The following is a 17,464-nucleotide window of genomic DNA, read 5'->3' as shown; positions in this document are numbered from 1 at the left end:
CATATCTGTTCCTCAAAATTTTGTGAAGTGTAAAAAAAACAAAAAAACACGCAAAATAATGTTGTACAAAGTATAGATTCCACGGATTGAACGCACGCTACAAATTAACGGTCCACCGACACACAACACTGGTTATTTTATTATCACATATAGCGGTTAAAATGCTGAGCGGGTTAAACCGGTGTAATTTCCAATCAATTAACGTCAGGTGAACTTGTCCCGTCCCGGCATGCTTAGCGACACGGTCTGCCACCCCGTGGTTCCCACTTCTCGGTACGTTGTATCACCGTATGGTGCGGGAACCAGTTAGGGCCTCGAAACTGGCAGCGCATCTGTCAAATGTTTACGTTTTTCGGCTGCATCGAAACAACGTGACCACCTCCACGGATCTAGACTTCTTGTACGTCGCACACGTACACGCTTTGACATGCGACTTTCATACTTCACAAAATGTGTAGTCAATGAGCTATTTGTTTTTCAACGCAAGTTTCACTAAAACAGCTTTTGAGAGGTAAGTCATACGTATGACTAGTGAGTAGTGTAGACCTACTACGTACAGTTTAGTGTATCATTTTGTGCGCACGTCGTGTTGAAGTGCAGGTAAGTTCGCAGCTTGTTCGTCATCCGTGCATGCACGGTGCGGTGTGGCACTAGAACTGACTATGGTGAGCGGAGCATCATAGTTCTACTTCTAGGAGTAGTGTGGCACTACTTCCAGAACTGTGACTAGTGTGAGGTTTTTTTTACAAACCTTACAGTTCTGGAAGTAGTGTGGCACCATGAGTTATCAATATCACTCAGTGGTTAATAAAACAAAAATATTATATTATCATGACCACTAAAAGGTAAAATTGTAGTTTTTGCAGCCTCAAATTAACCTCTCTGGATCCGCCCTTGTTTACCCTTTTGAAAATATGCCTTTAATTGGTTAATAATATTTACACGGGTATAAATATATAAATTAGGAGTAAAGAAGTGTTTATTTAGCCATGAAACTGTCTCTCATTTATTTCCATTCTTCAGCTGGAAGATCATATAGCCCCCTCATGCACATGTATATGAGTAGGCATACACGGTACACCATCAGATTTAGAGTTTGAGTCCCAGCTTGACCAATGTGTTTGAAACTTTAGTTTTAGTGTCCCAAAAAATAAGAATTGTCTACATTAAATTGCAGAGTATTTCTTCTTCTTTTTCAGCTTCATCGCTCTAGAGGATTTTTTGTAAAGGGAAATAAAGTTCAATAAGCCATTTGCGAGTTAAATTTGAATAAAATCTGGAACGCCGACTTAATACAATGCTTTGCACGTTTTAACCTAGCATTCTCCTGACCAAAGAGACTGTTACTATATCACGTGATTCGGGGCAAGCCTTATGCTAGCAACCCCCCAGCTCCGGCATGGTCTGGTGTCTTTGTACCATTCTCACCCATTGTGAACAATGTATTGGTGCTGACCGTCTCTTACGTAACTATGCAAGAGCTTGCCCCGAATCATGTGATTAGCAACAGTGTCTTTGGTCTGGAGAATTCAAAGTTAAAATGTGCCAAGCATTCTGAGCAAGTCAGTGTACCACATGTTTTTCAAATGTAAATCTCAAAGGGTATAGGTTACTCGCAAATGGCTTATTGCATTGGGTCTGAACCGTCTGATTCCCATCGCTTATAATTACACAAGAACGACAATATTAGCATGGAATGCAGACAAAGATTCCACTCACTCACAGTAAAAGATTCTAATCCCCCAAAACAGTCACTGCGCAATGTGCATGTTCAGTACCATGCCAGTACAATACTGATAACAATCAGGGACCGGTTCAAGGTCAAATATTCACTGCCATATTCATATCGCCCCTACTACATCATTTGTCTCAACTTAAGTTGGGATTGTCCCATCTATTTGTGCTAGCCCAAGTCCTGAATTTGGCATTCACAGCAGAATGAGAAATGTCACTGCAGTACCCGCCATCTTGTTCAATCACAGGGCAAAAAGAACACACGTTGCTTGACGCTGGCGCACATTGGAATAAACACATGATGACTTAGAAGCGTGAAAGGTTTTGATTGACGTGCGTGCTCAGCAGCACATTTTTTTTGCTTGTGAGCAAGATATCCACAGCATAGGCCTATAACCGTGAAAATGCTTATTCAGCAAATCTGTAGCTGTGTTGGTTTCTCTAACATTTTGCATTACTTGTGACAGATGTGTATACATCTTTTTATGTAAATGCCCTCTCTGTAATATGCCATAGGCCTGTGTGTGACTGAGCATAGAGTAACTGCGTCCCATCTGTAGTTGGGACCATCTATAGTTGGGACCATCCCAAATTCCCAACTAAATTTGGGACAGTTCCAACAGAAGTTGGGACTGTCCAACTAAAGTTGGGACCGTCCAACTAAAGTTGGGGACCGTCCAACTAAAGTTGGAACCATCCCAAGTTGGGAATGTCCCAATTAAAGTTTGGGATCATCCCAACTAAAGTATGGGACCTTCCAACTAAATTTGGGACCGACCAACTAAAGTTGGGACCAAACAACTACTGTCCCAACTTTAAAGTTGGGACCAATAATGGTAGGGCTAAAATTATAGTTTAGGCATAGCATATATTAACCCATATTCAAAATGTCAGTATTTGTCCGAATAGATAGTAAAAAACATTTAATGAAACAGTTCAAGAAAATACTCAATTCATCTTAAAATGATATATCCATGCTGAAAAAAAAATTCATCAAAATCTCCACAAACCCCCAAAATTCAAGGTGGCTATATTTACGGGAACAGTAACACATTTTTTATTGGCTGCAGTTATGACATTGCAACATAACATTGCAAGTCCAATTCGTTTGAAACCCTGAACACACCTTCTAAAACATATTATGGGCTTCAGTTTCTCCACAGTCATCCCAACAGATTTGATAGTTCCGAATGATGCAGTTTTATCAAAAATTCTGAATATTGTTATATAAATGTTGGTATATTCCGCGGGATAATTTCAACTGGGCATGGGCACAGTAATGTGGGTCAAGAGTCATTCAGAATAATCGAATGTTCATTGAAGGCGCATGAACTGATGAACGCACACGGAGATGGCCACAGACTGGGTGTTCGCGTAACGTTGCATAACATCGCGTCAGCAAGTTTATCCCGAATGACCTTTGACCTGGACTACTTCATTGAGATACCGAACTGGCTTATTGGCCAATGCACCTCGAAGCAACCTATCCGCCATCTTGGATTCCCAAAACATCACACTCTGCAGTTGATGTTTGCTTTCACTTAAAATGATTCCCCTAATGGGCTCTGTACACAAGTACCCCCTCAACGGTAAGCAAGGGAGAGTTTGGGGAGACCACCGGAAAAGACATTCGAACGCATTCCAGACGACACCTGATGCTCACGCTAAGATGCTATGCTCTTGAACAGAATAAAATCAGCAGTGCATACTTCGACTAATTAGTCGTGCTGTACTACGCGTGCGATGTCGCGAATTGTTTAGTATCAGTACGATCTTTAATCCAAGTGAGTTTTTGATAATAAATTGGTAGGTTACTTGTTTGGATATTAATGCAAATGATCATATTTGTCTTTTATATTGATTACTGATATTTGATAACATTCACTCGACTGAGGGCAGTCTTTACACATCCTTTTTTTCTAAACCGAGCATCTTTGTACATTAACACAGAACGTCTGAAAATATCGCCGAAAGAAAAGTCACAAATTCGGAGCATTTTAGCTGTTTATTTCATTAAAAAATGTATTTATTAATATTCAGCTTGGTCCATTAACAGCGGCCATCCCCCAACATGGTCATTATCACGCTGTGAAGACTGGGTCCTCACACTGTTTTTCCCTAGTTATTGATATTTCGCATTCACTCCACGTCTCCACTGAGTCTTTACACACAAAGCCAATTGGATTTTTTTGGACTTGGCTACTTTAATTTACCTGTGTTTGACCCCAGGTCTTCCGGCAGGGCTATGATAGTATGTGAATGTCACCAAGGATCAGTGTCAGACACAACATTCCATAGACTGCCATACTTGCCCACAGAACACAGAGCTGTTCCTGTAAAGACCAAATACATACATCCCCCAACCAAAAACAATCCAAAACGATAACTGAATTGGATATGCTCTGCCGTGCTGCTGATTTCAGCAAAACCAAACTGTGTAAATCGTGTTTTCTTGAAGAAACTGAAAACACAAAAGAAAGACTTTGAATAACAGAGACTGGGACAAGTCTATAAACAGGGACTGAGAACCAAGGGTTATGTGACCTTTGACACTTAGTCAGCTGTTATATCTTGCCGCAGCCCTCCCAGCAAGCCTGCTGATCCATTTTGATACCGATCAGCCGTTGTTATCTGTCCGGGTTTGTACCCAAGGTTGGTTGCCGCTTCATGTCTGATTTCAGAATCAGTTAAAAGCGTTTTTAAAGATTCTTTCCCTGTCCTAGATTAAATTTCACTTCGAAACTTGTATTTGTTTTATTCAGTTGCTATTTTACCTAGAAATATAACACTTATCCACATTTGAATTTGATATCGAACGAAAATATCAACAGACATTTAGTTATTAAATTATCTTTCATGCAAATTATTAGCTGTCAGGCAATAAGTTGGCTCTGGCAGGGCGGGTTCGTTTGTGAACAAAATTACAGCCCTGTTTCAGAGCGTTGCAGATGCCAAAAACAATACATACAACTACAAAATGAAAAGTTGTTAGGGGAATTTTTTTTTGAAGAGCATGGGGCAGTCTTTAATTAATATTCAAAACAAACACTGTAAATCTTGTCGTAATTCAAATTTTGTAAAGAAATAATTCAATAACTACAGGGAAAAACAACTTGTGCTTTGTGTATTATTTTAGATTAAATTGTATCTGTGCCTAAGAATTGGCTATTTTAAAGGGACACTGCGGCCTGGAATGCGCCCAATTGGGCTACTAAAGGCATTTTTAACAAATTGATATTAAATGGAAAGAGCATTGAAAAGTAGATTATAAACGTCTACACAAGCGTCCTTTAAAGGGAAAATACAACATTTGCAAACATCAAAAATAAAACTACCAAATCATTTTGAAATACCTTGCTGGACTGTTAGTGAATGACAGTGTAAAGCATCCTGTAAAATCATGGCACCTTGTATACTGTCATTTGCAAGAAAAGTGGTATTTTTGTATAAATTTCCAACGCTGATCGGCCAATCAGCGTTGGAAAAAACTGGCTTTTTTTTCAAATATTGGCCCCAATTGACCATCGCACTTGTTTGCAATCGATTACAAACCTATGAACGGGTACGAGCCAGCTAGACTGGTTCCCTGACCTTACAATTCCCCAATGTATGTAAACTGCTCTGTTTCTTCTTATATGGAGTCAGGGATCCAGACTACAGGAAAAGGATCGTTTTTCTTGGTTTTTATAGCATTTTCGAAACCCAAAACCTCAAAAAAGTCAGTGTAACTATATTTGCTATATATTTCCAACCCCCCAATTGCATCCATTTCTGAAAAGTACAGCAAAAGCAAATGATGTATATTCCCTTTAAAAACTTGGCGATTTTGTGTCATTCTTGCCAGAATACCATGCGAGAACGAATTTCGGGGGTCAAAATTTTGTCCCCGAAAAATCGAGCTGTTCAGTGAAAGTTGTGATTTCAACCGCTGCGGACGTGTTACAAACAACATTTGTGCCTTGCTGTGTGTTATTTATTTTACACACACAATGTGTATCATGCATTGAGTGGAAACGACAGGAAATATGTATACGTGCCCTGTCGTATTTTTAATCTGGCCATTTTTTAATCTTTTCTTGGGAATGGTAAGACATTAGGTCCTTTCAACTGGACCTTTAAAATAGTAAATGTAAGTAATTTCATGCCGTAATGCCCCTTTAACAAAAATCCATAAAAAGCCTAGATACATGTACTTGCATTATGCATCATACAATACAGTGTACTTTATGTCTTGGTCCATATTCACCTGTATCAAACATGTAGGTCGACATATTTGTTGCGCAGACAAATTGCTTCAAGCTTTGACCTATTTCCAGAGTATATTTAGGTCAGTCGGTATGCAGGGTAAAGTGTTGATGGAGCGAGTAACCTCAAATGACCCAATAACTGGTCTGTGTTATCAAATTAGTATCCATTTGTGTCAATGTTTGTGGTGACTCTGCGAGCAGACTTGTTTTGGGTACACGGCCTTTCACTGTACAATATGTGTGATATGTCGTGATCGTCGATGCCAAATAAATTCAAAATTCAATTGTAAAGAAGAAATTTTAATAGTGGGTGGATCGTGTACGTATGTAAATGTTTGCAGTAATACTTGTTCATCAGTTTTCACTCGGTATATGTTCACTCAAGTAATAATTTGGGTTTTTAAAATTTATTTATTAAAGGTAGCATCCATCATTTGTAATATGTGCATTATGTTCGTTTGAAGCAACACAAGTGCTCCAATTCTAAAGAAGGGGGCTGAACAACTAACCTGATGAAGTTTCAACTCAGTGAATGCTGTATATTCCGAGAAAACAATATTCAGGATCTCAATTTTAAATCAAAAGTTGCTGAGTCATATTTTTAATTTGGCCTGAATTCAGCGTCCGAGACACGTTCTCACTGAGCCGATTGCAGCTACGCGATGTCGCGCACTGAACCAATGAATTAAAGCCACCGTTCACGTGTGTGTTGTGTCAATGCTTGTGCGCGCTTTTCCGAATAAACAAATTAGACGAATCGTTGGAAAGGCCTTCTTTCATTGATTTTTTTCAAAATGACGGCTTGCAAGAAAGAATAATTTCACAGGGAGTTTAGTCCCATTACTATCTTTAAACCAAGTAAGCCTTTCAACAATAATTACGTCAGTTACTTTTGGGATAGCTGTAAATGATGGACTGTATTTTAACTGATCTATTTTCTGGGGGGGGGGGGGGGAAGCGGCAACTAATAAAGTAAGAAAAGTTACAATGTCAGTAAAATCTTGCAATCTGTTTCACCGTCACATTGTACAGCAACACAATGTGTTTTTCACTAAGTATTGATTAATAATAAAACTGAGTCAAAAAGATCGCGGAAGATATTTCAAAATTAATTTAAAGAATGTATGTGCAGCCACAGCATACATGTAGACAAATCCAGGCACATAATCACTCTACACTCACGGCACCCCCTTCAATGGAAAAACCATTGTGTACGCTATTGAATTTGTCATCTGCACCACGCACTGACATTCAGTTGCACGTGAGTGCGCTGCTTACAGAACCGGGTTATTTTGTGTTTCACGAACTGACGTCCTCCACAGTGCGGCACTTTTAGAGCGCACCCCATACTTTTTCGGTTTCACGAACTGACACTGACCTTTATTTCACCAATTAAAATGCTTTTTAATTTAATTGTTTGTGTAAGTACACAGGTAGGCCTATATATGGATGGATTAAATTTGTGTAATAACCTTTCAAACCGTTTTTCTCCGTTCTGTATACATTTGTAGCCACATCATGCTTGGGTGTTAGTTCGTGAAAACGAAAATCTTCCTATGTTGCATTAGTGTGAATGTGCATGTGCACTATCGGGTGTCAGTTCGTGAAACCGAAATTGTTGATTACGTGGTTTTCACAAACTGACACCCGCTTGCGCGTGAATGTCAGTTCGTGGTGCCGATGACGAATTAAGGAGCTCTTGAGCTCTTACCAGGGAACATATTTTGTGCAACTTTCTATTCTTATATGTATGAAATCTATTGCACACCCCTTTTTGGTTAATTTTATCAAAAAGTGCACTATTTTAACATTTAAAGTTTCCATACTTTTCCTAACTAATGAGGGCGCTTTTGCTGTGATGTAATTTCAGGAAGACACTTCACTTTAGGGCTTCTGTTCAAATTGTGAAACCAAAATTTGCTCATTGAAAACCTAAACAGGTGAGAAAACTTTGCTCATTGGCTTACTGTCATGTACCAATACAACAATGCACCAAAGGAAAGAAACTTTACGACAGCAACATTTCCAAAGTTCTGGCAAATTTTGGTGCTCAAATTACATCACACTTTTGCTCATGAATATGGAATTTTGCATAAGCATAAAAACCAGAAAAGGGCTCCAAAATGCCATTAAAAATGCCAGATGAAATGGAAAATTTGGGACACAATGGTGCATTTTCAAGGATTGCATTAAAAATGACATTGTATGGGTCAATTAGTACCCCTTAAAACCCTAACCTCACCTAAAGCTAAAAAACACTAACTACTAGTAAACTGTAGTATTGTATAAATAAGTGTGCACAAACTCATAGTATTCTGTAGTACTCCGTTCTTTATCCCAAAGGGCAATTCCACGGTTACTCACGTTACATTTTTTAGTTTCCTTGGGCTGTAATTACCTTACTGAAAAGGTTTAATAACTGTTATCCGCATGGTAGATAGAGTAGACCTAGACCTACCTAAGCACCAAAGATGACATCCAGGAAAATGTGTTATGTATGATAAACAAGATGCACAAAATCAGTTACTCACGTTACGAAAATGTAACGTGAGTAACCGTGGAATTGCCCATAAGTAATGGTTAGGATGTTAGGGTTAAAGTACAAATATTTTGGTTTCTGCCCTCGTGTTGGATTTTGGAGGAATTGGGATGGTTCCAATGAAAGAATGCCTTGGGAGTTGAGCTACGGCATAAAATGAGGCACCTTCTCCCCCCGGCCCCTCCCCAGACTGTTCCACCCCCCCCCTTTCGTAGCTACGCCACTGGAGTTATGGATAAAGTTAGTCACAGTATACCTGTCCTTAAAATAAATCCTTGATTAGCCACAGTGCTGTGATGTACATGTATACCACCTGGCTGTCCTTTATGATTAGCTGAATGTTATGCATTACATCTGTCATCACCAGATATCTGCTCTAAGACGAACTATCCATGAAATTACTTCACCTCATTACCGATGGGAAATTATCAATTTGCTCAGAATAATCATTGGAGAGCTTGTTCCAATCTTGCTTCATTTCCCGATGACTGCATCGGATTTCCTCGCCAAATTAAGGGGAGTCGGTGGGGGAGGGGATAACATATCCTGTTCATAACGAGCTGATCAGTGGGTCTTCCTATACTCTTCAAAAGACTTTATCGATTTTGAGGGCAAGTTTTCAGCTTCTCAGCATTTTTCATATGCTTCCCTTGTGCTGATTTATGCCATCAATTCTGATGTTGTATACTGCATGCATGTGCTTTTTCATTGCCATAAACATTTTTGCAGGCATGACATTTTTAAGACTTTTTTCCCTGAAATCAGACATTTTTAATCTGAGAGAAAGACATTATCAGTTAAGAAAGAAATGCATCTTTCAGATCTTTCATCCCATTTTCAGACTTTTTTTTTAAATTGACAATTAATCTCCTTTGTTTCTGTCACTGAATCACCACATCACCTTCTTGTAATTTTGACCAATTGTGTATAAATTACTGTCTGTTGCCTACGAAATTGAAAAAAAACTAAATTCTACATTATTGAATTTTGTCAAATGAACATCAGTCCCAGCAAAGAGCTATCAGTGTAGGGTATACTGTGTTATTTTCTTTACAGATTTTGATGAGCTTCTATATGTTTGGCACTCCTGTTGTGTTCCGTTTTGTTTGTCCTTTTCCCTTTGTCTGTCTGTGCATACGTCTCTCTATACTGTACACTTATTAAACCTGTCCGTACACTTGACCCCAATTAATTAAGCTGAACTGCTTGATAATGGACTTTCTGCATTTCTTGAAAATAATGTATTCTAGGCATATTTAATTTGTGTAATGAACTATGGAAAAAAGAATGTAAAGATTGATTCAAACAGGTTTTACTTTAATGTGTAGGCCTACAATGTAAGGGTGATCAAAATAAAGAAAAACTGTAGTTTTAGCCCAAAAAAATAGGAAAAAAAAAGATTTATAAGTCTAACAGCAGATTCGTGTGTGAATTTGATAATTAAATTTTCTATGAACAAAGAGCAGCATTTCCAGTCGTCAAGACAAAGGGCCTGCAATGGTGTATTTGCACACAATCTCCCATAAGGGCTATGACTCAATGCAGATCCATACAGTCAATATATAAACACTTGATGATGCCGGGTCCCGGGGGACTTTCAGGAGTCGAGATTATAATATTATCGTGTTGGACTACGAGTTGCAGGAGCACTTGAAAAAAAAATGGCAATGACTGGGCTCCATCTGACAAAATTAGCATGAATGATCTCAAACAAAGCCTAGTCTAGCTTGATGGTCACTTGTCATTGCTCACTAGTTAATTAATGAGGACACCTGCTCAATACCTTCTGTTGTAATGGTCCTTACTAGTTTAATGGATTGCCAATTTTGGAGGCACTGCAAATCATTCATGGTAATATGTGGAGTAAATGTTCAGTTTCATGTTGTTCAATTGATGCTGTTTTTAAAGGTAGAGTAGATCATTTGTGGCTATCCAAAAAGTAACTGACGAATGTTGAAAAGCTTACTTGGTTTAAAGATAGTAATGGCACTATAAACTCCCTATGAAATTACACCTTCTGGCATGCTGTCATTTTGAAGAAAACAATAAAGAAGGCAATTTCCAAAGATGGGTCAAATGACACATTTTTGGAAATTTCCGTTAGTAGTCGGTTTGTAATTCGGCGAATCTGTGAACGGATGCACACAAGCGTTGATACGATGCACGGTTGCTATTATTTGCCGGTTCAGTGCGTGACGTCGCGTAGCTGCAATCGGCTGAATGAGAACGTGTTCCGGTCTTCCGGATGCTGATTTCGGGCCCAATTCAAAACATGACTCTGCAACTTTTGAATTAAAATTGAGATCTTAGAATATTACAACATACATACAACATGTTTAACATGATTATTTTGACTTTACTTACTATTAGGAAAGCTAATTAAAAGCTGGCGGTCATTTTGAACCTAAGTTGACGGCCATTTCGAATTTAAATACTTGCCGGCCATTTTGGGAAAAAAAATTTAAAAGGCCCTGATCCTCTTTTTGAAAAAATAAAACCCCGGACGATCAACTGTTTTTTTTTTATTATTTGGCTTGACACTGCAATTGCCCAAAAGCAGAAATCTTACACTTAAGAAAAGTTCAAAGATCTTAAGATTTTATAAACTAATAGACACTGGCCTATCCTGAATTTTTGTGAGATTGTGACTACACGTTCTCTTTAGCGAGCAATCTAACAGGTCAGGTGATAACATGTTGACCTTGCGTTGCTTTCTTTTTCCGCTTCAGAGTCACGACGATAAAGCACAAAAGACAAGTGTAAGCTAGCTTGCACACTCAAGAAATCATAACGTGTGAATGTAATCAAAAGTAACTGATTGCTATTACATGACTGTTTTAACTTCTTTTGATGGTAGGTTCTCACACTGAAGCAAGTACATTGGAGAAAGAATTTGTTGCCCAAAGGTAAGAAAAACGTAGGCTACGGTGTATTCTTCTACCGTACACGTACAATGCATGTACGTAACATCTAAACCTGATTATTTTTCTATTTTTTTGTAGTTCGGATTTGTCTGCAGTGTACATGTACGTACAAAACGAAACTGAAGTAGTGTGCACAGATGATATTTCAGAAAAAAGTAATTAGTCATTGTCCAGTGTTGTTGGTAGGCCCGTCGCCAGCCCTGAGCATCAAGGGGGGCCATAGTACCAACTAGAGGGCCCACTACCATAACAAATACAAAAATACATATGTATGGCTTTTGCCGTGGGGGGGGGGGGGCAATTACTCGCCAAGGGGGGCCGGCCCCACCAGGCCCCCCCCCCCTGGCAACGGGCCTGTTTGTTGGTCTGAGAAGCCCACAAAATTTTCTAAGCTTGATCAGTAAATATTTGAGGAGGAAAAACTCTTGCTCAAAGTGAAGAAAGGCCGTTTTGTTGCTTTAAAAGGAATAAACAACATTTGCAACCATCAAAAAACAAAACTACCAAATTGTTATGAATTACCTTACTGGACTTTAGTGAATGACAGTCTAAAGCATCACATTACATCATTACACCCGGTGTGCTGACATTTTCAAGAAAAGTGGTACTTTTGTATCTATTTTCAAAATGAAAAAACTGGGTTTTTTTTCAAATACTGCCCTCAATTTACCATGTTTAGTTGTTAGCTTTAATCTGAATTTTATTTGCAATCTATTGCACATCTATGAACGAGTACAAGCCTAGACTGGTTCCCTAACTTACAATTCCTCGACATTTATCCATTGCTTCACTTCAATTTAAGTGGGGTCAGGGAACCAGACTACAAGAACAAGATGGTTTTTCCCGCAGCTACAAACACAAATATTCAAACAAGTCAGTGTAACAATATTTTCTATAAAATACTAACCCCCAAATCCATCCATTTCTGAAAATTACAGCAAAAGCAAATGTTGTATATTCCCTTTCACCCTAACCTCATCTAAAGCTACAACATACTACTAGTAGTAATCTGTAGCATGCAGTACTTCAGCATAATTATAAGTGGGCACAGCACTCAAAGTATTGTTTAGTATTTGGGTACTGCATACATAATTTCTGTAATACTATGTAGTATGTGGTACTTTACCCCAAAGTGAGCTTTAGGGGGTTAGAGTTTAAAAGCAACAACAAACAAACAAAAACAAACCTAAAAACCAAAAACACATGGCAGACTGCTTTAAGCATATCGACAGCAAATAGATTGTTCATGTTCAGAATAAATCACATTATCTGTTTTCAACTTTCAATTTCGATTCCTATTGACAGACTATGGACGACGCATTTGAGTTGGTGAACGAGCACTTGGAGAAGGCTATTTACGCCAGCGTCGCACTAAATTCCAATGGAATTGCCTCTGAATCCTTGGAGGCTTGAACCAAACAAGTCTTGGAGCGATCAACGCTGAGCCCGGCGTACACGTAAGTGGCAAATTACCTTTTCCCGGGTGAATCCGTCTTGATCGCCGAACCAAAGTGGCCAAAAGTGTCGTGAGCGCGAGCTGCGTGTTGCTTCAGTAAACACATGCAGTGAGCTTTAATCTATTGGATGTGTGTGTGGAGATCCTTCAAAATCGTGTGCTGCAAAAAAAGGAACCAAAAAGGGCCTTTAAAGTGTCGTGAACTAGTGCCTTCGCACTGTTTTCAACCTTTGAACAGTGAACGTGAACTTGCTTCTGTTTGGTTCACCGTACAAGTGTTGTGACTTCAAAAGCTTCAGTGATTTTACCGTTGTACTGCATAATTTGCCCGTTAAAACTCTCTGTATCGGAACATAATTTAAGTCCTCATGGTCATTCTTGCAGTGTGCTTGGAAGTGGCAATCAGTTTTTTTTTTCAAAACGTTTGTCGTCAACCTTTGATAAATTTGACGATTCAATCTCTGAATCACAGCATTTTAGTTCTGATGAACATTCCTGCAGTGTGCTACAATTTTATAGTTTTTTTATATAAAATGTGAATCATCAACTTGATATACATGTCATTTGTGGGAAAACTCCCAATAGTGTGCTGCAATTAATGTTTGATATATCTCATCGAGAGGAACATCACTCATTTTACTTTTTATAAATAAAATGACCGACGTTGAAAGTTCATATGCTGCATCAACACGTCCTCACAAAAATTGACTTTGTTTCTGGACGAGTAGAACTCGCGTGAGCGACACAAACTGATCCATACTCTTAATCAAGTCACCAAGTCACCAGTTAGAGCCGTCAGGATTTCAAGAGAACAATCAACAGAATCCAGCAGACAGATGACGTCATGGTCTGTTGATCTGTGAGCAAGCTGTGATGTGTTTGCTTCAACTACGTGCCTGAAACTCACAATGGCCACCACCAAGATGCCTTCTTGTACTGAACCAGAGCGACCGGTAAGTACAATTCTTTGATTGGATGTCTTTGTTGACACTTGCACAATTTTGCTTGTTTTGTTTGTTTGTTTGTTGTTGTTGAGATTCTACATTATTTTCCATTTCCAAGAGCCGTTTTAAAAATAATAATAATAACTGGACTTATAGAGCACCAAACTGCCAAAGGATACAAGGTGCTTATTATTACCCCTGCTCATCGGGCCAATGAAACATTCCGGCCAAATACCATCTCAGCTCCCTGGGGAGTATACAGCTGGATGCTGCCATTTCGGTGCAAAGCAGCTAAAATCAACCACAATAACCATCTCTGCCCTCACAGGAACTCATTTACTCCTGGGTGGAGAGAAGCAATGTGCTACAATGTGCCTTGCCCAAGGGCACACGCCACCCTAGCCACAGGCTGGACTCGAACCCACAACCCGCGGAATTACCAACAGACCACTAATTCAATGCTCCAGACCACAAGGCCACAGCACTCCACAGCACTCCGTTATTGGTATATTCCCAAGTAACATTCCATAATGTTCCTTCCAAATACCAATATCAAACAGTAAAGACTGATTCATACGAAATTCACTTCACTTTTGCTATTGCTGGATGTACATGCATGAACCAGTCTTTCTGCCTGACAATAAAACATTCAAAAAATAATTTGACCTTTTATGAGCCATTAAAGATGGTGATGAGGATCTACAAATTTTCTGCATCCACCACAGTAAAAAGTTGTCTGAGTATCACCCGTTCTCCAAAGAGCCCTGTCTCCGGTCAAACGTCTGATATATCTAGGAATGCAAATTTATCCAACGCCGCGTGCCAGCCAATCGGAGTCGACGTTACTAGTTTGTGACATCATTTCACTCCCAAATCAGAACTAAAACTGTGATTGGTCGATTTGGATGCAGTGTTTTTGAAATACAACAACGGCTGAGAGCGCACAGATCTACAAAACCTAGACACGAATGTCATTGGCTGGCTGTATTATTGCTGGCATATCTCGTAACATATCGTCACAGAGAGCGTGACCGCAGACTTCGTTGCTCAATTCACAGCGTGTCTAGGTTTTATTTGTAGATTTCCATGTCGAGACCCGATATAGAATGCGCCCGCTGATTGGTCAGAATCTAGAGGTCAAAAGGCTGTTGTCGTGCATATCAGCAAATCGGCTCACATATGATAGACCCCTGCGAACATAGACTTAGTAAAAAGAGGAGGTGTTGAATTTTTTAATAATGTTGGTTTTGGGAGATATATTTTTTTCCCTTTTGTTGTTACAAATGTAAACGTTCCAGTTTGTGCAAATAGTTCATCAAAATAGCTTATGCTCATTTAATTAAAAAAGAGTGCGAGGAGACACAAGCATACTCGCCTAATAGTAATAAGCGATGTACCAATAAATGCCAAGTCTAAACAAAGGTTCATAAAAAATAGAAGCTGTTCTCCATAAAATAAGTATAGCGCCCTCTCTTGTCCACAGTCATTATTTTTTTCCAACTAATAACTGTTTATTTGGTAGTAGTATGGCACTGTTGTGGTCAATAGAGGTGGCATGCTATTTTTGTTCTGTTCAGTGTGGATTTAGCACTTAAGGGCTGATTACCAAACCATAATTGAATGGAAAGTAGAATGTGTGTCAGACTTTATTGAAATTGATAAGGAACGGTATCCTAAATGTGAAATTATGCAAGAGTGTGTAGCGCCGGTTCATTTCGTTTGAGCATTGTTATGTGGAATGTCACCTCTGAAAGAGGTGTGAACGGTATTTCTGCTACCGCGTTTTAGATATCCGCCCTCTGTTCGCGAGGTTTGTCTAACTCCTCCGTCCGCACCGCAGGGTTAAAATGTCAGGTCTTGGAGTCAAGTACCAATGCAAACTATTGCAGCGCATGGCTGGCAATATTACCCTATATCATTCATTGGCTGGGGGGGGGGGGGGTGTTTAAGTGTCACACACACGCCCCCGCTCATCAGGCCAACACCTTATGATAACATGTCCCAGTCTAGGGTGCTATGATGCACCTGACTCTCTCCACATCTGGTTTAAAGGGCGGCTACAGAATTGGAGCAATTTCCCAGTACCATATAGCAGAGTCTTTTTTTTTTTCATCAACTGTTCCCAGATTTTGCTAGTTTCAGAAAAATATCAAAGCTAATGTACAACATTTGCAAGAGGGTTTCTTTACTTCGAGTTTTGAGTTGACTTTTTGAGTTTCGAGTTGACTTTGCGCGTTTTGAGTTAACTTTTCGAGTTTTGAGTTGACTTTTCAAGTTTCGAGTTGACTTTTCGAGTTTTTGAGTTGACTTTTCTAGTGTTTCGATTTGACCTTTTGAGTTACAAGCCTTACTGTATAGAGTAGCCAGTTTTCGGAACTTGAGTCTGAAAAGATTTATTTGCAAGCTGGTTTGTGTTCTTTTTGTCTTTAATTTTCATAAAACTGTTGGCCGGTTTTTGTTTAGGTCCAAATGAAAAAGGGGGGGGGGGACACCTAAATATAAAAAACACATCTGCTTGTCAAAAAACTCAAACTTAAAGTTTACTTTCACTTTTTCAATTCTTTTTATTTTGTTGTTAATTAATGAGGGACAATTTAAATTTTTTGCTATAGTTGGTTGAAAAAAAAATCACTGTTGACCCTTTATTTAAGTTCAGGCATTTGGCAAGTTAGCTGACTCTCAAAAGTTGGAATTAAAAGAATTTTGAGTCATACAGTTTGGATAATAAAAGTTTCATTTGATTGACTTGCTAAGTACTGATCGACAAAAAACCCAAAGCAAAACAGTGGCAATAATTATGTTGTGCAAGGACACCATATGGCTGAGCCAAGTATTCCCAAGTGACATGTTCTTAGACAAAACAAAAGAAACTTTGAAGGTAGAACAAAAAGTTGAAACTGAATGAGACCTGCTCTTTGTTTATTTGGCTAGGAAGACTGCCTCTGGGCAGGGCACTGGTGGGGACAAGCATCTAATGATATGGCAATTATACCCAAAGTCAGGGAAATTCTGGGTGTTTTTGATATCACAAATCATGCATACATCTGCAGAGGTGCGATGGTGACATTCTTGGGGTGTAAGTTCAAAATTTCACCAACAGCCTAGGGGTCATTGCAAGTAATAACTTGCTGTCAATTTTACTTGTGAGTGAAACTTGTTTTTCCCAAACCAAATCCTGTATATTCTAGAAGTAACTTGATGGATATGTGTTGACTTTGTTTGAGTACTGTGAAGTTGTGTCTGTTTGTTGGTGGCAACTGTTGGGTGTTTGGCAGTTCTTTTGGTGGGTGCTTGAGCCACGTAGTACTTACACATACATTTACATCGGTCTGTGCTTCCACTAGTTCAAGTAAGTGTAAAACGTTATACATGTAGTTGCTTGCGAAACAATTTTTTGAAGTTCTTTGCTTGAAAATTTTGGCCTGCCAAGTAATTTTTTTTTTATAAATACTTAGAAATATGTTTTGATTTTTAACTTGAAAATTAATACATTAGTTTCTGTGCTGCCTCAAAGCGTCATATCAATTAGTCGTTATGGAATCAGTGTACAAGTACTCCCTCAACGGTAAGAAAGGGAGAGTTTGGTAGACCACTGGGAGAGACATTCGAATGCGTTGATT

The 17,464-nt window shown here is 39.0% G+C and overlaps 1 long non-coding RNA gene across 1 annotated transcript; it reads left to right on the top strand.

Moving 5' to 3' along the window:
* Window positions 1–283: 283 nt before the first annotated feature.
* On the top strand, window positions 284–14,078 carry LOC119727084. Its single transcript, XR_005270890.1, has 3 exons — window positions 284–511; window positions 11,378–11,426; window positions 12,750–14,078. It is a non-coding gene; the product is annotated as an uncharacterized LOC119727084 (long non-coding RNA).
* Window positions 14,079–17,464: the final 3,386 nt, after the last annotated feature.

The sequence above is a fragment of the Patiria miniata genome, unplaced genomic scaffold, assembly GCF_015706575.1.
Source record: "Patiria miniata isolate m_02_andy unplaced genomic scaffold, ASM1570657v1 HiC_scaffold_20, whole genome shotgun sequence".
Lineage (NCBI taxonomy): Eukaryota > Metazoa > Echinodermata > Asteroidea > Valvatida > Asterinidae > Patiria > Patiria miniata.
The sequence above is the reverse complement of the archived record's forward strand: the minus strand, read 5'-3'. Positions and strand labels throughout refer to the sequence as shown.